Source organism: Lynx canadensis, chromosome B1 (genome assembly GCF_007474595.2).
Source record: "Lynx canadensis isolate LIC74 chromosome B1, mLynCan4.pri.v2, whole genome shotgun sequence".
Classification (NCBI taxonomy): domain Eukaryota; kingdom Metazoa; phylum Chordata; class Mammalia; order Carnivora; family Felidae; genus Lynx; species Lynx canadensis.
In genome coordinates this window covers 174,668,984-174,691,106 of record NC_044306.2, presented here as the reverse complement: position 1 = coordinate 174,691,106, position 22,123 = coordinate 174,668,984, and the positions used below count along the sequence as shown (strand labels likewise).

At 41.1% G+C, this 22,123-nt stretch overlaps 1 long non-coding RNA gene across 1 annotated transcript in view; it reads right to left on the bottom strand.

Moving 5' to 3' along the window:
- Positions 1-21,490, bottom strand: part of LOC116738043 — a 31,596-nt gene extending 10,106 nt beyond the window's left edge. The window contains exons 1-3 of the long non-coding RNA XR_004343585.1: positions 21,471-21,490; positions 19,815-19,822; positions 6,080-6,159 (exon numbers count right to left, since the gene is read on the bottom strand). This is a non-coding gene — a long non-coding RNA (uncharacterized LOC116738043). The remainder of the gene's footprint in view (positions 1-6,079; positions 6,160-19,814; positions 19,823-21,470) is intronic.
- Positions 21,491-22,123: the final 633 nt, after the last annotated feature.

Sequence of the window (22,123 nt, the reverse complement as noted above, 5' to 3'; positions counted from 1 at the left end):
CACAAACTTGATCGTGTCACGAGCCCTGCTTAAAATTACGAGTGACGTACCACTGTCTACAGCATGAAGTCCAATCAGTATCTGATGATGTAGCCACTGGCTTCCTGTCTTACTTCATCTCTGGCCCGTGTGCCTTTCCAATCTTCTTGTTCTGAATGCAAGTTGTTATTGCTTCCCTGTGTGCCTCAACCGTTTTGGTCTTCTCCTCCGTCTTTGGGCTAACATTTCCTTATCCTTGAGGGTTTTATTTCAACGGCCAACTCCTGTTGCATTTGTTATATGCTTCAGTTATTTGGCTCTTATGCAAGTCTCCCTACCTCTCTGAATATTCGGCTTCTAATATTGAATGGCGAGGGCTTACATAGCTATGGTGGATGCCATATCACCTAAATGCATTTCATTCCTGAGTTTCAAATAGCACACAATAAAAATGTGGTTAGTGTAGGCTCTGAGCTGTATGTAAGATCTATAAATACACACACGCACGCACGTACACACACACACACACACACACACTGCCCTAATCGGTTTCTGATTTTGGATAGCAAGAATTCAGAAAGTGAAGGCTACTTGATTACAGGTTTGTTTCATAACTGACTTTTTACATGGGTATGTGATATAGGCTATATAGTATGGAGCTAAAGGCATGGGGTCTATAGCAAAACTGCATGGGTCGAAATCCCAGCCCTACTGCTTATCAACCTAACTCTCTTCCTCACCACCATAGCTGCATAGTGGGGATAATAATAGTGCCAGTCTCATTAAGTTATGGGGATTAAATGACGTGTTTGCTCCAAAATGATATAAGGTGTGTGTGTGTGTGTGTGTGTGTGTGTGTGTGCATGCACTTTACTCTTCAAGTTGCTTGCATGCTCCCTGGGGGCAACAGTCATGCTCTATATTTCAGTAATGGCGAGCAGAGAGTCAAGTATATGGTGAGCATTTATTAAATATTAATTCCTCCCCCTTTCTCCCAAGAATACACACCTTGCCAGTACCTCTGTCTACTCCCATGATGCTGAGCACTGTGCTTGACTCAATGGTAAATGTGCGTTGGTCAGTTGGCTGAACTAGAGTTAATTGCTGCCAGCAGTCATGTCCTACATAAGTGCCTCAACCTAGGAAGGATGTTCACTGACCCATACAACAGGGTTTCAACGATCTTGGCCACCAACCTGTTCGCAGTTCAGGTGAGTCGTGATAATGGGCTGTGACGAGACAGGAAAGACCAGCCTCATAATAACAACTTAAAATAACCCACTATTCTCGAAGGCAAATAGCTGTAATTACAATGAAATACAATTATAAAGATTATGACTGCCCTCCATTTGAGAGTGTGTCTTACATTTAAAACTACGTGAAGATCAATGAGCCTGAATGAATACAGTGATTCGGAATGATCTAAACTGTTAGTGCTGCCAGAGAAGAGAAAGCTGTCCTCAGGAGTACCTCTATGCTACCCTCTCTCGAAGTATATTGCCTGGGCGCTTGATGGTGAATTAAAGCCTCGCAGAAAGCTGATTGGGGGATTCAGGTATGGGAGGAGGGTTGTTTCAAGCCATGACAGAATGTGTGGGTGTTCTTCATGACCTTCTCGTAACCTCGGAAAGCATGCTATCTACATCATCTCCTGGGGCCACAAGAACTTCTTTGTCCTTCGTGGACTCCCCCAGAGCCCGGCCAATAGAGAAGCCGGCTCCAGCTCAGAAAAGGATTCTGCACTATGCAAGTGGCACGATACTGCTTAGGAAGGCAAGACGATTTGTCAGGCTGAACAAAAACAAAACGAAAAAACCCAAAAATCTGCACAGAGGCTCATGCATTTAGACGCTAATATAAACTCCACAGCTTATGGGTTCTTTCATGTGTCCACCGTCCCTTACGTACCCAAATTACCCGTTTGCTTTTATTTTCCTTTGAAAGAGAAAAAGAGTAACTTCAATCCCTCCGCCTCCTCACATCTAGATGGATCTTAAGATGAGATTTTGCTCCTCCCCACAATTTTATGGTGGCTCAGGAGGAGAAGAAGCATGAAAGGGGAGACAAAAGCAAATAAAGATATAAAAATAAATGACCTGCTTTGACTATGTCCCCTTTCTTGGTGGAATCTGAAAACTTCCTTTATAGGTTCTTTTATGGCTGCTTCAAAGCTGTCTAAGCGGAGACACAGGTAAAGAGCAGAAAGGGACTGGGCTGGAAACCACAGTGATTTCCTGGGGAGAGAGTGCCCTTGGCTGGTCCATGGATCGTCACTGTCTCCTACCAGACACACAGACTTCTCGACCTCGGATAAAACTTGAGCGTCACAAAGGTCTGTTTGGAAGGATGCTTTGTATGTATTTCTTTTATTTATTGTTTTCAATATTACCTGCAGTTTCTGAGCATATGTGCCGAGATTTTGCAAGCGCAGAGAAAGAGCATTCTGGTTCTACACCTTCAAGGTCCTGGAAAAACAATTTTAGCAACACAAAACGTGTTTGCATACTAGCTGAACAGCGTGGAGTAGCTAAACTGGTTGAGTTTCTACATACTTTTTAAAGGGTAGCGTTACTAATTTGACTTAAATGCTCAGCATGTTAAATCTAAACCAAATTCTTTTGCACGAAGTACTCTCTCAACACTCAATTGAGCATGGGAAAATTCAGAATTCATACCTCTGTGACCTCAGTAATACTGGGGGTTAGCAGAAAGTAGGACCGTACACAAAGAAATCACAAAGCTGATCATCTAAGAGTCATGGAACAAAAATGCTCTGGGAGTTTATAGTCTACCATTGCAGCCCATTTTGTTAGCAAATTGATCGTTTTGTCCCTAAATACAGCTGGATTGATTTATCTCGAAATCCGTCGCCCTGTTGGAAATAACCCCATGGGAAGACACTTGCTGGTACCTGTCTTGAGGTGAGAGATAGCAGATCTGTGGGGTTTGGAGCTGAGTCAGGGTGGTGTTAGCTTCTAGAATCACCCTGGCAGCTTTTGTTACAGGCTCTATTATCATGTGATAGTTTTAAAATAACATTTTCTGATTAGAAAAGTACTGCAGTTTCATTGTAGAAAAACTAGAAAATACAGATGAAAAAAGAGTAAGAGCCTTTTTATAACCCCATTATCAAAAATAATGCGCTCAACTTTCTCATATACATGATATCCATTTAAATCTTCTTTTTTAGGGGTGCCTGGGTGGCTCAGTCAGTTGGGCGTCCGACTTCAGCTCAGGTCATGATCTCTTGGTTCGTGATTTCGAGCCCCACGTCGGGCTCAGCGCTGACAGCTCAGAGTCTGGAGCCTGCCTCGGATCCTGTGTCCCCCTCTCTCTTTGCCCCACCGCTACTCATGCTCTGTGTCTCTTTGTCTTTCAAAATTGAATAAACGTTAAAAAAAAATTTTGTTTTTAATCTTTTTAGGAGCTCCTGAGTGGTTCAGGTGGTTAAGCCTCCAATTCTTGATTTCAGCTTGGGTCATGACTCACAGTGTCATGAGATGGAACCCCATGTTGAGCCCTCCCCCCAACAAACCGGGTTCTGTGCTGGCACTGGGCTTGGAGCCTGCTTAAGATTTTCTCTCTCCCTCTCCCTGTGCGCCTTCCCAGCTCGCTCCCTCCAGCAAGCTCTCTCTCTCTCTCTCTCTCTTTCTCTCTCTCAAAAGAAAGAAAAATAATTTTTTTAATGTGAATATGGTGAAGTAGCAATGGATTCAAAGTTTAATTCTAAAGTCAGCTTGGAAGGAGGAAAACCTTGCAAACTATTCCTGAGCTGACCTCAAATCACTCAGAAGGTACAGCGTATACTTTTTATGGTTACAACCCTGGAAAGTGCTTCTTAAGCATACTAAGAGAATGGCTCAGCTAGACTGAAGGAAGAAAGGAAAGCAATATCTTAAAATAACCTGGGGAGAGGGATGGAGAATTCTAAAGTCCTGCTTACTGGAAGTTTCTACTCTGTTATGGTTTAATATTAAGCAACTGTAGCCTTGATACATATTAATAGATTGGTTATTATGTAGGTTAAACATGATAATGGAGCCACACCTTCTTGGAGACTAGATTCTACACTTAGTGCCAAAGATACACATATAATGCAATATGCTGCTCCCTCCCTCTCTCTCTCTTTCTCTGTCCCTCCCTGGTATATGAAAAAACTCAGGTCATACATACTGTTTTGGAGCCCACTTCTTCCATTTAGCAAGATATTTTAAGCATTTTCCAAGATAAATATTCTAAAACACGTTTTCTGTTTATAGTTACTGCTCCAAGTTTGTTTTAATATAATTATATTTCTGTTGCTTGCTATGGGAAGATGTAACTTATCTATTTGAACTCTGCAAATGATTTCCACCAGGAATCATTTGTACCTGGGAATCTAAACAAATTCTATGCTTCTCAGGCAGGGGGCTAAAGATCTGAGGTTGAGGGACATCTGTGTTTGAAGATGGAGTTCGCAGCAGGAAACGAGGGGACATCTCCACCCCAGCATTAGGATGAATGTTTCTGTTGTTTCTTACCACCATCTAAGACGCTCTATTTTCTAGCCACTTATTATAGCATTCTTATGCTATTTCTCCTTGAGAACAATTTTGCAGACAGATAGATAACCTATCTGCAACAGCTAGATAATCAACAAGCTACATGAAGCCAGACTAGGAGAAAAACTGAAGGCAGAGAAACAAGGCAATGATGGAAATTCCCAGAATGGCATGAAAGACATGAGCTTGGAAGTTGAAGAAGAGACTGTGTGAAAGTGGCAAATTTGAAGACCGCAGACAAGAATAATTAGTAGGAATTGGTGATTAACTAGAGGTTAGTTAGGATAACTCAGTCATGAGGGCTGATCGTTAAGATTGCCCCACCCCTCAAATCCGCAGCCTGAGAGGCCCTAAGCACTCACCACGATTTTCTGCTCTTTCCGGAAGGCTGTGTCCTCCCAGCCATTCCTGCTCTGTGACCTCTGACTCCTATGAGCTGCTTCTGTTCACACCGGATCAATTTCCAAAATGAAACTCATCGCCCTCGTGCATTTCCCAAACTAGCTCTCCCGCAGCCAACCTTTATGAGCTCAGCAGATGACCCAGCAGCAGGCCGTCCCCCTTGCCTGCCTCTGTGAAAGAGGATATTAAGGCTAATTATATCCTGTCGCCCCTTGAATTCAGGGAGGCCATGTGGAAGTAGAAACCTGTTAGGGGTGTTTCCAGGAAAGATTTTACTTTCTTTAAAGAAGAACAGGGCCATCATTGCTAGACTTTCCCTCTTTTTCCTTCTTCCTGCCTCGATGTGTGAGCCCACAGCAGCTACCTGAGACCATGTGTGGAAAACGCGAGCGAAAAGCCACCAGAATTAAGGATGACAAAGTGGAACTAGAGAAAGTTCCTGGGCCCCTGATGGTATCACTGAGCAGATGGATCCATGCCAGCAACTACATATCTCTGATTTTAAATAAACTCCCATTTATTTAAGCCACCAGGAGTCTGATTCTACTTACTACTTCACAGCCTAATACGCCCCTAACAGTAGAGAAGATTTTTACTTGGGGGAACTAGGGAGGGAGAAAGTTGTACACTTTTACCATCTTGCTTAGCCCACCTCCTCTCTATTTCTCCCTTCCCCTGTCCCTTTAACTTCACCCTCTGGGCCAAAAAGCAAAGCAGGACGATCCCTTTGTCTCACATGCAGCATTTGTAAACACGAAGCCCCTTTTCACTTAAAATGTAACTTAGGCGTCTCTTCCTTCATTCCACATATTCACCAAATGTATTTTTTTTTCAATGGTATCAACTCTCTCCCTAAAAGGAATTTTGATGCCAAATATCCAGATTAAAATGTCCTGCACTTTCATCCATAAAATATAATGCATTTCTTAAAAGGATACCAGTGCTTACCACCCTAGAGACTGAGAAGAGAACATTGCCAGTATTGATGAGGTCACTCTGCACAGCAACGAGAATCGATCACGGGGTTTTGACGCCATCTGAACGGAGAGCACTGCCCGTCAAAGGCTGAACGACCCGGTGTGCTCTCTCCCCACAGGGAAGGTCATTTCGGTGGGGCTTCGTCAGCTGAGCGCGCTCCCCATGTCGTGCACATTCACTTCGTTTTGTTGTTTTTAAGTAATCTCCATGCCCAACATGGGGCCCGAACTCACAACCCGAGCTCAAGAGTCTCAGGCTCCTCTGACTGAGGCAGCCAGGTGTCCCCCACTCATCCACTCAGAGATGACTTTGTAAACACTGAGAAGAGGCCCTCCACCCCGGCCAGCTTCCCCTATGAGCCTGCCCTGAGGCTGATAAGCCAGAAAATGCTCACCAGATAAAAATGTGAGAGCCTGCCCCAGACTAGGCCCAGAACGTTCCTGCGCTCAGCCAGCAGGGGTCAGCTGCCAAGAACTTCCCAACCTTGGTTTGGGGAGCTCAAGAGAGCTGGTAGCTTTTTCAGAAATAATGTTTTGTGTGTTTTCTACCAGGAAGAATTGAGACTACGAGGCATAAATGAGAGTGTATTTCGTTGTATAGGTGTTATTAAATGTCTTTTTTTTTTTCTCTCTGTGCTAACCCCACACTCTACCCTCATATATTTGATCCTTTATTTTTTTTTTTAATTTTTTTTCAACTTTTTTTTTTTTTTTTTTTTTTTTTTGGGACAGAGAGAGACAGAGCATGAACGGGGGAGGGGCAGAGAGAGAGGGAGACACAGAATCAGAAACAGGCTCCAGGCTCTGAGCCATCAGCCCAGAGCCTGACGCGGGGCTCGAACTCCCGGACCGCGAGATCGTGACCTGGCTGAAGTCGGACGCTTAACCGACTGCGCCACCCAGGCGCCCCTATTTGATCCTTTATTAAACCTAGTGACGACTTAAAAAAAAAAAATACATTCGTCTAAATTAGCGTTTCTCAAGAGGGGTGATTTTTGTCCTCCAGAGGACATCTGGCAAGGTCCGCAGACGTTTTTGGTTGTCACACTAGGGTGAAAGAATGCTACTGGCATCTAATAGGTAAAGGACAGAGATGCCATAAGCATGCTACAATACACAGGACGGCCCCAAACATCAGGGAATCATCCTGCCCAAAGTGTCAGTAGCACTGGGTTGAGAAACCCCGGTCAAAGCCAAAGACTAGCAAAAATTAAGAGAGAGAGAGAGCTTAATTTTTGAATGTATTGATGCATTTTTAATATATCTGTTTTGTTATTTGTTGTCAATGCCTCCGGTTATATCTATTGTATCCTAATATAAAAATATATTTTGGGGCGCCTGGGTGGCGCAGTCGGTAAAGCGTCCGACTTCAGCCAGGTCACGATCGCGCGGTCCGTGAGTTCGAGCCCCGTGTCGGGCTCTGGGCTGATGGCTGGGAGCCTGGAGCATGTTTCCGATTCTGTGTCTCCCTCTCTCTCTGCCCCTCCCCCGTTCATGCTCTGTCTCTCTCTGTCCCAAAAATAAATAAAAAACGTTGAAAAAAAATTAAAAAAAATATATATATATATTTTTATAATCTTATGACATTAACTGGATATTTAGAATCACTTGCCAATATTGATTTTCTTGCCTGCCTTTTTTGTATTACATTTTTGTTCTTTAGTCTTAAAGCAACACCATCCCTTATCCTTTCTAAAGTGGAATCATTTATCCAGCCTTTTCCCCCCTCCATCACAACCTGAGCATTTCACCTAAGAAAGACTACAGACTTGCCAATCAGTGAACACAATTGTTTGGCCCGCAACAGAGGGCCCACCACTGTGCTGCCTCCTTTAAAGCTGTTTCCACAGGCTTATGTCTTTACCAATTCCAGGCTTGACAGAGAAATCATGTTTGGGGGGTGGAGGAGGGTGGGGGTAGGGGGGTAAGTAACAAAACTTTCCCACATACCGTGTCCTCCTCTGACCCTTGTTATTTCAAATTCTTCAAATCTCATCTCTTTTTCCTTTCTAGAAACTTCTCTGAATTGCCTTTAATCAGCTCTCTCCCTTCAGAATTCTAAATGTATATTCTCTCTTCCATTTAAACGGTGCTTAACAAATATACCTTATGATGGCTGCCATATTTTGGTCTGTAAAGTTATTAAACATTTGTTTTCTTTCCAACTACAGAAGCTCTTTTGGGGGACGGACCATGTCTCACCCTTTATTAAACCCCTGAGGTACCAAGCTATTACAGGGCCCGAACAAAAAGCCATCCAAAAAACAGTGTATTCGTAAATAAAATATAGATCATGGGTGTATATGCTTAAGACAGTATGGATATACTACTTTATGTCCTCAGACTCCTGATTTGGCAATAATGAGGTGAAAAAAAAGCATCTTGTCTCCCTGAGAAAACTTTTCCTACGACAAAAGTCATGGGTAAGCTTGGCTGAAGTTCATATGACTAAGTCATGACCAAAAAGAAACTTGATCCGTGACCTTCAGTGAAATGCTCGATGTAGAAAATGTAAATGTGCTTAATGATTAGTGATGCTTGTTAAAAATTAAGTCTTTAAAACATCTATTTATCTGAATTTTAAGGCTACACATACCTGGAGGTCATAGGTGATACCCTTCTGACCAGATTTCTGTTTCTAATACTTTTCTTCTAATGGCCTTCAAAGCAAATAGAACAACTAAGTCAATGAGAAAAGCAACAGGAAACATATTTTCCATACATCTATTGTCTAATTTCCTTTTAGACAAATCCTTGATCCTCAGACAAAAGACTTATTCCGAAATAACTTGATTTAAAATACCTCATTTCTGTAAGTTTCATAGTAAAACTATGTTTAGCACTCATATGGTATGAATGTTCATAACTTCCTTAAAAACTTTCTCTTTTGAGGGGCGCCTGGGTACTCAATCGGTTAAGCATCAGACTTCGGCTCAGGTCATGATCTTTCAGTTCGTGAGTTCAAGCCCTGTATCAGGTTCTGTTCTGTCAGCTCAGAGCCTGGAGCCTGCTTTGGATTCTGTGTCTCCCTCTCTCTGCCCCTCCCCCGCTTGTGCTCGCTCTCTCTCTCTCTCTCTCTCTCTCTCTCAAAAATAAATAAAAACGTTTTAAAAAATTAAAAGAGAAATAAATAAAAGTTTCTCTTTTGACATAAATGTATATCCTATTTGCTGCAGCCTTGGAGTTTGCCAGTTTATCAGGCACTATTTCTCTCTAAAACATCTTTGGGGACTCCAAATGGAAAAAACACAACAAAAGAAAACGTCTTATGGAACAGTCCACCATTAAGGAAAGAAGTACAAGATGGGGCACCTGGGTGACTCAGTCAGTTAAGCGGCCGGCTTCAGCTCAGGTCATGATCTTTCAGTTTGTGAGTTCAAGCCCTGCATCGGGCTCTGTGCTGACAGCTCAGGGCCTGGAGCCTGCTTTGGATTCTGTCTCTGTCTCTCTCGGCCCTTCCCCTGCTCACACATTTCCTCTCTCTCTCTCTTTCTCTCAAATATAAATAAACATGAAGAAGAAGAAGAAGAAGAAGAAGAAGAAGAAGAGGAAGAAGAGATCTGGAGCACATCCCTACTGCAGCCAGTGAGAGCCACGGTCCTTCCCCGAGTGCAGATGTTCTGAAGTAAGCATTGCTCCTCTCTTGTGCCCTCTCTTTTTTGCCGTACTAGCTCCCAGTGTCATCCATTGGCTGACAAAACTTGAGCAGCTGATAGAGCTGGGCCTGTAGTAAAAGGAAGACCTTCAGGCTGAATGTTAAAAAATGCAGATTTTAGGACAGCAAAAGAGCTATCAAGGAAAAGGTCAAGGAAATCCAGGATGAGGAGTAACAGGCAATTAGGCATTGGTGGGAGAAGCCCTTTGATTTTGTAAAGGGCTTTAGAAACAGCACGACAGCCCAGCAAGGCTGACCTATGCCAGAGGACACAGTGGCCACAGGCAAGGAGTGACAGACCTCAAGGGAGAAGGGCCCTTGCCAACGCGTGAAGGATGGATCTCGAGGACTGGGATGCCATGGGCCCGTGAAGAACTCAATGTCCCTTTCATTTAGAGTCCTCATTTCCAGGAGGGAGTTTCATTGTCCCCAGGGACAATTAAGACCATGAAATCATTTATTTTTCTTCAAATTTAAAAGCAAGCACCTTGGGGCGCCTGAGTGGCTCAGTCGGTTGGGCATCCGACTTCCCTCAGGTCATGATCACGGTCTGTGAGTTCGAGCCCCACGTCAGGCTCTGTGCTGAACAGTTCAGAGCCTGGAGTCTGCTTTGGATTCTGTCTGTTCCTCCCCCACGCATGCTCTGTCTCTCTGTCTTTCAAAAATGAATAAACATTAAAAAATTAAAAAATAATAAAAAAATAAAAGCAAGCATCTTTATTCTCCACATTCAACTAACATGTTAACAAACATGTTAACTAACATCTAGTTAACTAACATGTTAACTAACGAACATCTGTTAACTAACAGATGTTCAACTAACATCTGTTAAGTGTCCCTTGCTGAAGACTGAAGTTGCAAAGGCAACAAGACAAAGATTTCTCATGAGAAGCTCACAGTCTCGGTGAGCTCGGTGAGTCTGGCTGGCTCAGTCAGGGGGAACATGTGACTCTTGATCTCAGGGTTGTGAGTTCGAGCCCCACGCTGGGTGTAGAGATTACTTAAAAATACAATCTTAAAAAAAAAAAAAAAAAGGAGTTCACGATTTTATAAGGGCAGATGCTGAATATTCCCCGTGGCCCCACGAGATCCATACACCACCCTGCCCAATGCCCCTGTGGGTTGACTTTCTGGACAGCATCAACCAGGCTTCTTTGGCCCCCCGCTTTAGATAGGCTCAGTCAATGGGCGGCACAGTGGGAGAAGGGTAGGGGAGAAAATAGTAAAGCTTTTTATTGCCTTGGCTCCTTCTGCCCTCCCATGACTTGCCAGTGGTTGTATCCCCTTCCAGCCACAGCTACGACCTTCTCCTAGAGCCACAGATGGAGCCAGATCTTAGTAACCATTCTGTCTCCTTCAGCCCCAGGGCTGACAGTGGCTTTCCCCCTGATGTAGAGTGGGAGTGCCTCATTACCCCTTTTGGTTCCCCTTGATGTGTAAACATCCTGTCATTAAACTCTTTCATCTGTTTCCTCTAGGCTGATATAGGAGGCAAGCCGGACCACAAGAAAATGTCATAGAGTATGAAACCCAGGGTGAGGGTTCAAAGGAAGGAGTCATCAGTCCTGACTAGGAGATCAGGTGAGGCTGTGGTTTATAAAATCCTTTTCCTATTTACTCTTTCAATTGCCCATTGACATTTCCCTAGGGGGATGGAATCGGCCACATTATTTTCCAGCAACTGCAGTGGAAAAATCTAATGACACCATCAGGGAAAAGTTCAGCGGCCATGTGATTGACTATATAATGAAGTTCTAAAATGTATCTAAAAATGTATCTAAATGTATCTTTAAAAGTATCTAAAAATGGTACGTAACTTATACTGGTGTGTCTGAAGGTTATATGAGATACACACAGAGGGTGAGGAAAACTGCTTTTAAAATCCAACCCACTTTCTAGTTGACTAATAACTAAGATGACTAACAGTTATGTATTTTCGCTAATGACTGTACTAATTAACATAATGTAGTATAATATAGTAATTATATATGGAATTACATGTATAGATCTTATCCATAGTAATTACTTACCACATCACCATGGGATACTATTATTCTTATGTCCATTTTAAAGCAAAGGAAACTGAGAATTAATGCCTCACGCAAAGTCAGAACAGCCTGTGAGTGACTGACTGGGGATTCCAAGCCCATTTACTTCCAATCTTAACCACTGTGCTCCCTAATAAAAAATTCCCTTAGGTTATATATTAGTTAATGTAGCATTAAATGCTATAAAAGACAAACTCCCAAATCTTAGTGATTATCCTGAAGGGTTATCTCTCACGCATCTCAAATCCAATTGGCAGAGGTCCGTGTGAGAAGGGTCTGCTCCATGTGGACAGTCAAGGACCCAGGCAGGTGAAGACTCTGACATTTTCAGCATCTTCTTTCAGAGCTGCCCCAAATGTTGAAGTCCAGTCAGCAGAAAGGGGAAGAGAAAGAGAGAAGGAAGCGTTTTATGGATCAGGCCTGGAAACGCCAGGTATAAATTCTATCCATATTCCATTTGCCGGCAATCCGTTGTATGGCTGGGAAGTGGAATCCGGCTGAGTGTCTGGGAGGAAAGAAAAAGGACCTGATGAAGGGCTAGGCACACTCTGCTTCAGATTAGAACCCCCCCATTTGAACAGAAGTGTTCTCAGGTGACAGCAAGCTCTGAGTCTGATGACTTTGGAATTCATCTGAAGGTCAAGTGAATTCCACAATATTTAGTTTTCGCTACGAATATTAGATCAGCCAAGATCCTCTTAGAACAGCAAATATTTTAGGGCTTTCAAATAATGAGAACTTCAAACAATGAATTTATAAAAGGACTAGAGAAACTAAATATGAACAGTGAGACTACCCAGATTTTAGAGATATGGAGAACCACCCCCAGGATGGGAAGGTCAATAGGATGAGATGTGTCGTCAGAGCCCTAAAGCTGGGGCTCCAAAGCCCCATCTCTCCAGTGGGAGATGCCCAGAAGGAGAGAGGAGCTAATGGGCAGGAAGTCGAGGTACAACTGTCATCAGAGACTTTACCAGAGAGAGAGAGAGAGAGACATGGTGGGGGGGGGGGGGGGGGGGGGGGAGAGAGAGAGAGAGAGATGGAAGGGAAGGATGCACAGACACACAGACAGAAATACCCTGGCTTCTCTTCTCCTCCTTGGCCCAAATCTTCCTTTAGTGTCGTCCCTTTAACTGAACTTATCAAGAAGCCAGTTGACAAGGTAGTCTGAGAACTATAGGTCCCTGCATTAGAGAGCAGATCAGGGAGAAGGCAGAGAATGAATCTAAGAGCAAACAGGTAAGTAGTCAGCAATAATATCTAATCCCCTCCAAATACACCCTTTAAACCAGAAAGCAGACAAATGTACTGAAATTGTTTAGCTTATACCTATATAAATAAAGCAATATGAATACCTAGTTAATGAAGCAAAAATCTAATAAGACTGGGTTTTTTGGTCCCTGTGTCTCTGTTGTATCATACCTCAAAGCCATGGAGAAAATCAGATTCAGTCATTATCAGGGCAGATACTAAGCACAACTCTTTTTTAATAAATCAGAAACATAGAAAGCTCAACCAAAGGGAAAAACCTATTCAACATTCATTCACTTACATATTAAGTGCTGGGCTCTCTGCTATGAGCTCGGTCAGGTCTAACACATCGAGCACCACCTCTGTGCCATTCCTGGTGGCCCACATTTTCTTTTGGTTGGTTGTCGTTGAGGTATAACTACATGGTATCCGCGCTTAAAAAACTTGTATGCTCCGCCTTTTTTTTAATTATTTTTTTTAACGTTTATTTATTTTTGAGACAGAGAGAGACAGAGCATGAACGGCTCAGTCAGAAGAGCATGCAACTCTTGACCCCAGGGTTGTACATTTGAGCCCCGCGTTGGCTGTAGAGATTACTTAAATAAACTTAAAAAAGAAATCTCCAGTTCCTTTATCTCTTTTTTTTCTCCAAACTTTTCAACTACCCCCTTTTCCCACATCTTTTCCTGTCATCCCAGAACCAATAGCCCAATACTCAACCACTCTTTTATTACAGTGAATGCGTTGTTTCTTGGTTTTCCTATTCAATGTGTCTATCTTTCTAACTGGGGGGAGTCCCCATCGTGAGAATCTGCCATGAAGTAGAGACTCTTTCCACAGTGGAAGCTGAAGGGGCCAGATACTTCTCCCTTCCTCCTAGAAATAGAAGTTGGACATACAAGGGTTAGTCACTTGGATGTTCCTGCATGAGGTCAACTCTTGACCACTGACGACAAATGGATAGCTTCGTACATATTTATGGCTGCAGAATCCAGACAAGGTGGGTCCAGAGGCAGGGGAAGGGTGTCCTGGTAGTAGTGGGCCACCTTGACAACAGTGGTAGCCATTCCAGCAGGGAGCCCCGGTCATTCGTTCCCGTGTGAGCTGTCTGATCTCCCTTGAGTCCCACCTGTTTTTTCAGCCTGACTCTCTAACCTTCCCTTTGATCTATGAGCTATTCATTATATACTTAAGTTAATGTTTCCTTTCCGTTACTTTCAAGGGAATGACTGATGTATTCACCAACACTTCAACTCACATGTACATTGTCATTCTTTTCATCTCTCGATAAACTCACAACTTGTGGTTATTGACTCTGCCCCCATGTTTTGCTCCCACATTCTGGCTTTGGATCATGCCAGGAAAAAAGAAATCACTCTTCAGACTGGAACAAATTCATGATCTGAAACTTCAGTCCTAGTCCTTCCCAGAATACTTGTTCTTTATCCCATCCCCCAAAGCAGCTACTTAAATTCTTAGCCTCCTCTGGTTCCCCTCCATCATCTGCCTTCCTCATTCCCAAGTGCTTCCAATGAACAACTCAGTCATCTGATTCGCAGAGGAAGCAGAAACCATGAGACATAAACCCAACTGAATAATCATTACATGAATGGTTTCAGCTAGCAATCAGTATATGACTGTCTTATGCTTCTCCTTTTCACCCTAAGATTATTTTCATAAAAACAATTCCAAGTATTTACACAGACCACATTATTTTTTCTGCCTAGAGAATATGTCAATGTATGTGTATTATATATGTATATTATATATACATATACACATATATATGCATATGTATGTATATATGTATGTATGTGTGTCACATATTTTTTCTCTTTGGTAAAATAAACTTTCTTTCCCTCTCTATTTATTTTGTGCTATAAATGGAGAAGTTATATTTGTGCTTTTACTACTGATGTCCTTTCCTGTAAGTTTATTTCCTTAGGGTATATTTCCAAAATAGAATTAATGGGTGGAAGGGTATGAATAACTTTAAAAAAATTTTTTTAATGTTTTTATTCATTTTTGAGAGACAGACCACAAGTTGGGGGGGGGGGGCAGAGAGAGAGGGAGACGCAGAATCTGAAGCAGGCTCCAGGCTCCGAGCTGTCAGCACAGAGCCCGACACGCGGCTCAAACTCACAAACTATGAGATCATGACCTGAGCTGAAGTCGGATGCCTAACCGACTGAGCTACCCAGGCACCCTGGGTATGAATAACTTTTAAAGAGCCTGCTATATATTGGAAACTTATTCTCCAGAAAGAGGTAACTCTTCTGCAGTGAGAAAGCACATTTTGTTTCCTCACAGTGACCAAGTAGCCCTAGCTCCATTGAACAAGCTAATTTTTATTAATTTTTGCTACCTTATTTTATATTCCTTCTTTCTATTGGCTTGTAGACACTGTCCATGAGACAATGCACTGTCTCTTGTTCTGGATGACCTTCAATGCCTACTAAATGAACCCTACCTGTTGATTTTTGCATTGATGTGCTGGCTGTATCTGAATAGTAAAGCTTTTATCAGATGTTGTCACATTTGTTTCTTCTCTCCGGTTTGTTTTTTTCACTGTTCATTTCAGTATTTAGTATGCACACAAATTTTAGTCTGACTTCACGTATTTGATCATATGCATTGTATCCCTGGTCTTAGCCAATACTTCTTAAGCATCAAAGACTTAGCCCTCCTCCACAGCTGGATTAAATTTAGCATCCATTTTTCCAAGGGTTTTTTTTTGTTTTGTCGTTAATAGATTGGTATTAAATATTTAACTCTTTGATCCATCTGAGGTTTACTTCAGTAAATAATCTGAAGCACAGCTCTAAATGAATATCTCTCCCTACTATCCTGCTTGCCTGACAGCATTTATTAAACAGATTTATATCCCCCATCATCGTTTTTTAAAACTCTTGACAATGATTTTCAGTTCAATTATTTTTTTAGTAGGCTCTATGCCCAATGTGGGGCTTGAACTCACCCCAGATCAAGAGTCGTATGCTCAACTGACAGAGCCAGCCAGGTGCCCCTCAACCCAGTATTTCCCATTGCTTCATTTACAGGAGTGAATTATTGTAGGAAATTCAGACCTGAAAACCCTCTGAGAATCAGGAATGTGGGGATTCAAAAAACCAACTGATGGGCACATGGGGAGTTAGGGCTAAAAGGGATTTTCAGATTATTTGTTTCAATCCCTCCTTCCTAAGACAAATGAGGAAACTGAGGCATCAAAGAATTAAATATGATACAAATCACTCTGCTTCAGACTGTGGCAAAATATAGAGAATTAAAGCACATAAGCAGTAATTAAGGAGATGGATTTCAGATGAAAAATGCATACAAGCATTAAAAATACCACTGACAAAAAACATACAGCTAATGATACACATAAAATATATAGCTAATAATAATAACAAATATACAGCTAATAGAAATATACAACTAGCAATAATGGCAGCTTCTATTAATTGAAGATCTATTGTGTTCCAAGCACTATGCATCTCTCTCTCTTTTTTTAAGATTTTATTTTATCTTATTTTATTTTATTTTTGAGAGACAGAGAGAGAGAGTGGGGGAGGGGCAGAGAGAGAGGGAGAGAGAGAGAATCCCAAGCAAGCTCTGCTCTATCAGCACAGAGCCTGACATGGGGCTCAATCTCATGACCGTGAGATCATGACCTGGGTTGAAATCAACAGATGCTTAACCAACTGAGCCACCCAGGAGCCCCACTATGCATCTCTTTTAAGCCCTATGACAACACTTTACAGTATATATTATTATTCCCATTTAGACCCCTAGTAAATTGCCCACTGTCTGCCACCAAGTGGCGAGAGCCAGCTCCCTGTTCTATCTCTCTCACTTGAAAGCTTTTTCCCACTATACAACACTGCCTCCCAGCTACCCAATGTTATAACACTGGGCATGCCAAGTGCCCGCGAAATCAAAAAACAGCCTGCTGCTTAAGTCCATTTGAAACTGGTTAAAAGAGTTATCTCAATTAGTAAAATTGTGTGATTTGGGACAAATCAAGTGAACACGTTAGATCTCAATTTACTCAGATGAGGGCAGCCGTCCTCAGTAGGGGACAAGAGACAAGATAAACTTTCCCATCACTTCTAGATTTAAAATTAATAGGATTTGAGGGGTGCCTGGGTGGCTCAGTCAGTTAAGCATCCAGCTTTGGCTCAGGTCATGATCTCTCAGTCCCTGAGTTCGAGCCCTGTGTCGGCTCTGAGCTGAAGGCCTGGAACCTGCTTCAGATTCTGTGTCTCCCTCTCTCTCTCTGCCCCTCCCTGCTTGTGCCCTGACTCTCTCTCTCTCTCTCTCTCTCTCTCTCAAAAATAAACATTAAAAAAATCAATAGGATTCTAATTTCTGTCATCTACTTTTCGTTCTTCCACACAGAAAGAAAATAGCATATGTTTTTAAAAGCAGCACAACCCATTTTTTACTCAACATGTGTTTCTAAAACCATTTTACGGCCAGTAAAACCCCTCATAGAAATTCAGTTTATGGTAGCCATGAAAGATATGAAAGATAGTAACTCAGGAAATGTTTTGCAATTTTTCAAACTAGTGTATAATGTTTAAAAAGGAATTTTTTAAAGATTATTTTCAATACAATGGTGGCATAAGATAATCTGGGAGAATAAATACTATATTTAAGGTTAAAATGATAATAATCACAAATAAGGGCTTATTCAGTGAGTTAACAAAGGAACAAATTTAAATATATTGTAGCGGCTGGGTCAAAAGAATTGATTTATTAATCCCAAACTACTGATGTTACAACTTCAACTATATTTTTAGTAATTAATGACTAAATGGTAATTTTTGCTCAGATCCTTTTTATAAACTGTAGTGTAGTACCTATATTAAATGGAGGCATAAGGTAAATATTTGAGCAAACCATAGTAGTGCCCACAAGATTTTAGATCTAAATAGATTTTCCTTCTTTGAATAGAAATAGAATTCTGAAATATTTGCAAGAATATATAAGCTATTGCCAAGGACAAGAAACCCAGTCTTTCCCACCTACTGGTGTTATCACAGGCCACGGGAGGCATCTCAGGGTAAGCATTTCTGTGGCTGTATCTTAGATCTTCCAATAAAGGACTCTAAGGAATTTCATATACTGATAAGAAATAGAAATTAGAATATAAAGGAAATGATTTAAAAAACTAAGCCAAGCCATATTATTAAACAAAAAATAGAAAAAAATGCTTCCCTAGAGATTTCTAAAAATAAAATACTTCAGGCTGGCTAAGAATAGGTGTGAAAGACCTCACAAAGTACCTCTCAGTCATGGAATTCTATGAGCGTCTGGTATTTTTAAAAGTCTACGTTTGCTGTGAAAAAACTTTCACAACGTTGGACGTATTGCCAGAAGAGGGCACCCTTTCCCACAAAACCAAGGTCCGTTTGCTCAACTAACAGGTAAACCAACCTGTGGAGTAAAGCACTAAATTAACTTCCGAGTTATCAGTAACAATGCTTTTTCAAAAATTATATTGCTAGTAATAAGTGTGGATGTATATGTATGTGTGTATTAATAATTAATAATAATAAGCTATTAATAATTATTTTGACTATATCTTGTCTAACCTTGGATAAACTTTCTTAGTTTAAGTTTGTCAATAGACAAGATCCTGGAAGGTTGATATTTTCCAGACCACATATTAAACTACCATGCCTTGACCAAGGCCATGTGTGTATCTATATGTATATGTATATGTAATTTAAAGTGTGAGAAGGAAAGGAACTTCTGCATACCTGGCATGAGAACTCAGGAAATAGAAAAATTCCATTAACTTGGAAGTTCCTTCTGCTTTTCTCTGCTTCTCTCTTCTTCATCCTTCCCCATCCCTATGGGAGCTGCTATTTTAAATTATATGTTAATAATTTCCTTGACTTCCTTTATAGTTTTATCACCTACGTATTGCTTAATTTTGCCCCCTCTCCCCCTTTTTTTTTTGCTCTTAATGTAACTATCTTACTGCATGAATTATTTTGTGATGTGCTTTTTTTTGATCAATATTCATTGTTTGGGATCTATCTGTACTGATACCTGTAACTGTATTTCATGCATTTTTGGCGCTTTGTAGAGTTCCGTCCTATGACTATATCACAAACTATTGTTCATTGTCTATGCTTCTTTGGTCCACTTTTTATTTACTTACTATTACAGGTGACACTGCTGGAAACTTAGCAAGAGCCTCTCACTACAGATGTACAACACTTCATCTAGGAAATTCCGCTGCCTGTTTTTGTATGGGCCCATTAAGGTGGGAATCATTTTTACATTTTAAATAGTTGAAAAAAGAAAGAGGAAAATATTTTGTGATAGGTGAAAACAATATGAAATTCAAATCTCACTGTCTACAAATAAAGTTTTACTGGAACGTGAACACACCCATTCAGTTCCATGTTGTCTATGGCTGCTTTCCAACTACAGCAGCAGAGGTGAGTAGCTGTGATATCTTGAATATTAGCTACTGAGCACCTGGCATGAGTCTAGTCCAAACTGAGATATCTTGGCCCACAAAGCCCAAAATATTTACTATCTGGGTCTTCACAGAAGTTGGCAGACCTTTGCTGTAGATTATATTCCTAAACTGGAAGTGCTACAGCATAGAGTATGTACCTTTTCAATGACACTTGTTTTCCAAGGTAGCTCTACAATATACCAATTTATGTTCCCATTGCCAGTGCATGAACATTCTCAAGGTTCTCATAATGGGGACAGGAAAACTAGATAGGCTATGGAGATACAGAAGCTACGGTTCTGTGCGTATATGAGTTGTGGTACTCATTTGCAACACTTTTTAAAATTCTAAGCTGTTGTAATAAGCTATGAATAATTATTTTGCCTATATCTTGTCTAACCTTGGATAAACTTTCTTAGTTTAAGTTTGTCAGTAGACAAGACCCTGGAAGGTTGATATTTTCTAGACCACATCTTAAACTACCATGCCTTGACCAAGGCCATGCATGTCCTGGGGCTCCCAGCTCCTTCATCTAGAAAGATTGCATCTAGCTAAGACCATTCATGGGCCTCCTATAAAACCAGAATGGTACAATATGAATGGAATGTAACTGGCCCAAATGCCATGTGCATGTGCATTTATCCTTCAATCTTCTGCTTGTGAGATCTAGAATAAGCTACAGAGTGCTCAGGTCCAAGCCGTCCTCATCATAACTAATGTGTCTTATGTAGCAAATATGTTAACACACAGCTACTGAGCACTGGAAATGAGTCTAATCCAAACTGACATGTAATCCAGTGTAATATACTCATCAGATTTCAAAGAGTTAATATGATAAAAAGAATGTAAAATCTTTGTTGTTTTTAGGTGCTAAACTTGGGTAATTCGCTATCCAGCAATAGAAAAGTAATACAGTAGGGGGAAAAAAAAGAAGAAAATGAGATATTTCAAGATACTCTTAAGTTATTTTATTAATTTTCTCTTAATATTTGTATTATTTTAATTCGCTTGGCCAACACTGAATTTTTTAATAGATATTAAGCATGTAATACAACTATCTTCAGACATTTTTAAATGGATTGTTTTAATTCTGGCAATGGATGGTGCTGGTAGCAGATGATAATAGGGAAGTATTTAATACCATAGAATCATACACTTAAAAATGGTTAAAATGGAAAATAAAATTATATTTTATATATATATTTTAAATAAAATATATTTTATTTATATATACTATATTATATTATGTGATATATATTTTACCACAACAAAAAAGAGTTGTTTTTTTTTTTTTAAAAAAAGCTTTTTTTAAATAGTTACTTTCACTTTCAGAGAAGAGTTTTATAAGGTTGCCAAAAAGAAATAGATAACCATTAATGCAAGAAAAAGAATTTAGTTTTACTGTGACCGGAAGTCTTTGTGGCTTCAAAGATGACTGCAAGGAGGCACGGGCTGGCTCAGTGGGTAGAGCACACGACTCTTGATTTGGGGGTTATAAATTTGGGCTCCACCGTGGGCAGAGATTACTTGAAAATAAAATCTTTAAAAGTATTTAAAAAAAAAAAGACACAAACTATCTCCAAGGTCTGAATAACAAGTGTGCTTGTGCATGAGAATAGATATCACCTGTAATAATGTGACATTCCAGAAGAAAAATCCCTCACAAAGTGCCATCCATTGACGTTCTTTAAGGAAAAATGAACATTTTAAAACAGGATACTGAAAAAGATACTAGATATGAAGCCCACATTAACACAAGCTTCAGATATAGGAATTATTGTTGAGAACACAATATCTCAAGTTTGAGAAAGGGCAGGATTTGTGGGTGTGGCCAATGCCCAACTCTCAGCTATTGTTCTGGATACAGTCTAGCCAGGCCTGTGTTCCCCAGGCCTGGCCACCAGAATCAGAACTTTGACTTCTTGAAATGCTAATTTCTTTTTTTTTTTTTTAACGTTCATTTATTTTTGAGACAGAGAGAGACAGAGCGTGAACGGGGGAGGGGCAGAGAGAGAGGGAGACACGGAATCGGAAGCAGGCTTCAGGCTCTGAGCCATCAGCCCAGAGCCCGACTTGGGGCTCGAACTCACGGACCACGAGATCGTGACCTGAGCTGAAGTCGGACGCTCAACCGACTGAGCCACCCAGGCGCCCCTTGAAATGCTAATTTCTAAGTCCCATGCCATAAAACCCAATGGTCTAACTATAGTTCAGGTTTGGAGTGTTTGTGACTGTTCAGGTGTGTGAGTGTAAATCCATGCGAATGAAAGAATTTTTTTTTAAGTTTATTTATTTATTTTGAGAGAGAGAGAGAGAGAGAAAGGGTGAGAGAATCCCAAGCAGGCTCCACACTGTCAGCACAGAGCCCTATGTGAGGCTCGAACTCACAAACCGGGAGATCATGACCTGAGCCAAGTCAGAGGCTTAACCACTTAACCAACTGTGCCACCCAGGTTCCCCAAAGGAGCTTTTTTTAAGGTCCCCAGGTAATTTTGGTTTGGGAATCACTGAACTAAGAGGCTAATCACTTCTTTTTGTCAGCTGGACATCTCAAACAAATATCTGCATCTTGCATGTCCTTTATTCCAGTGGTAACTTCTGGACTTCCCTTCTTTCCTCTCAGTGGCATTTAGGAAAACTAACCATTCCCCACCAGAAGCACTTATCTCACTCACCTCCTGGGACACCACACTCTCTGGTGTTCTGGATGTGCCTTCTCAGGCATCTCTGAAGATTGGGGGGGGGGGGGCCCAGAGCTTAGTCCTTGAAAGAAAACCAAGTGGGCCAAA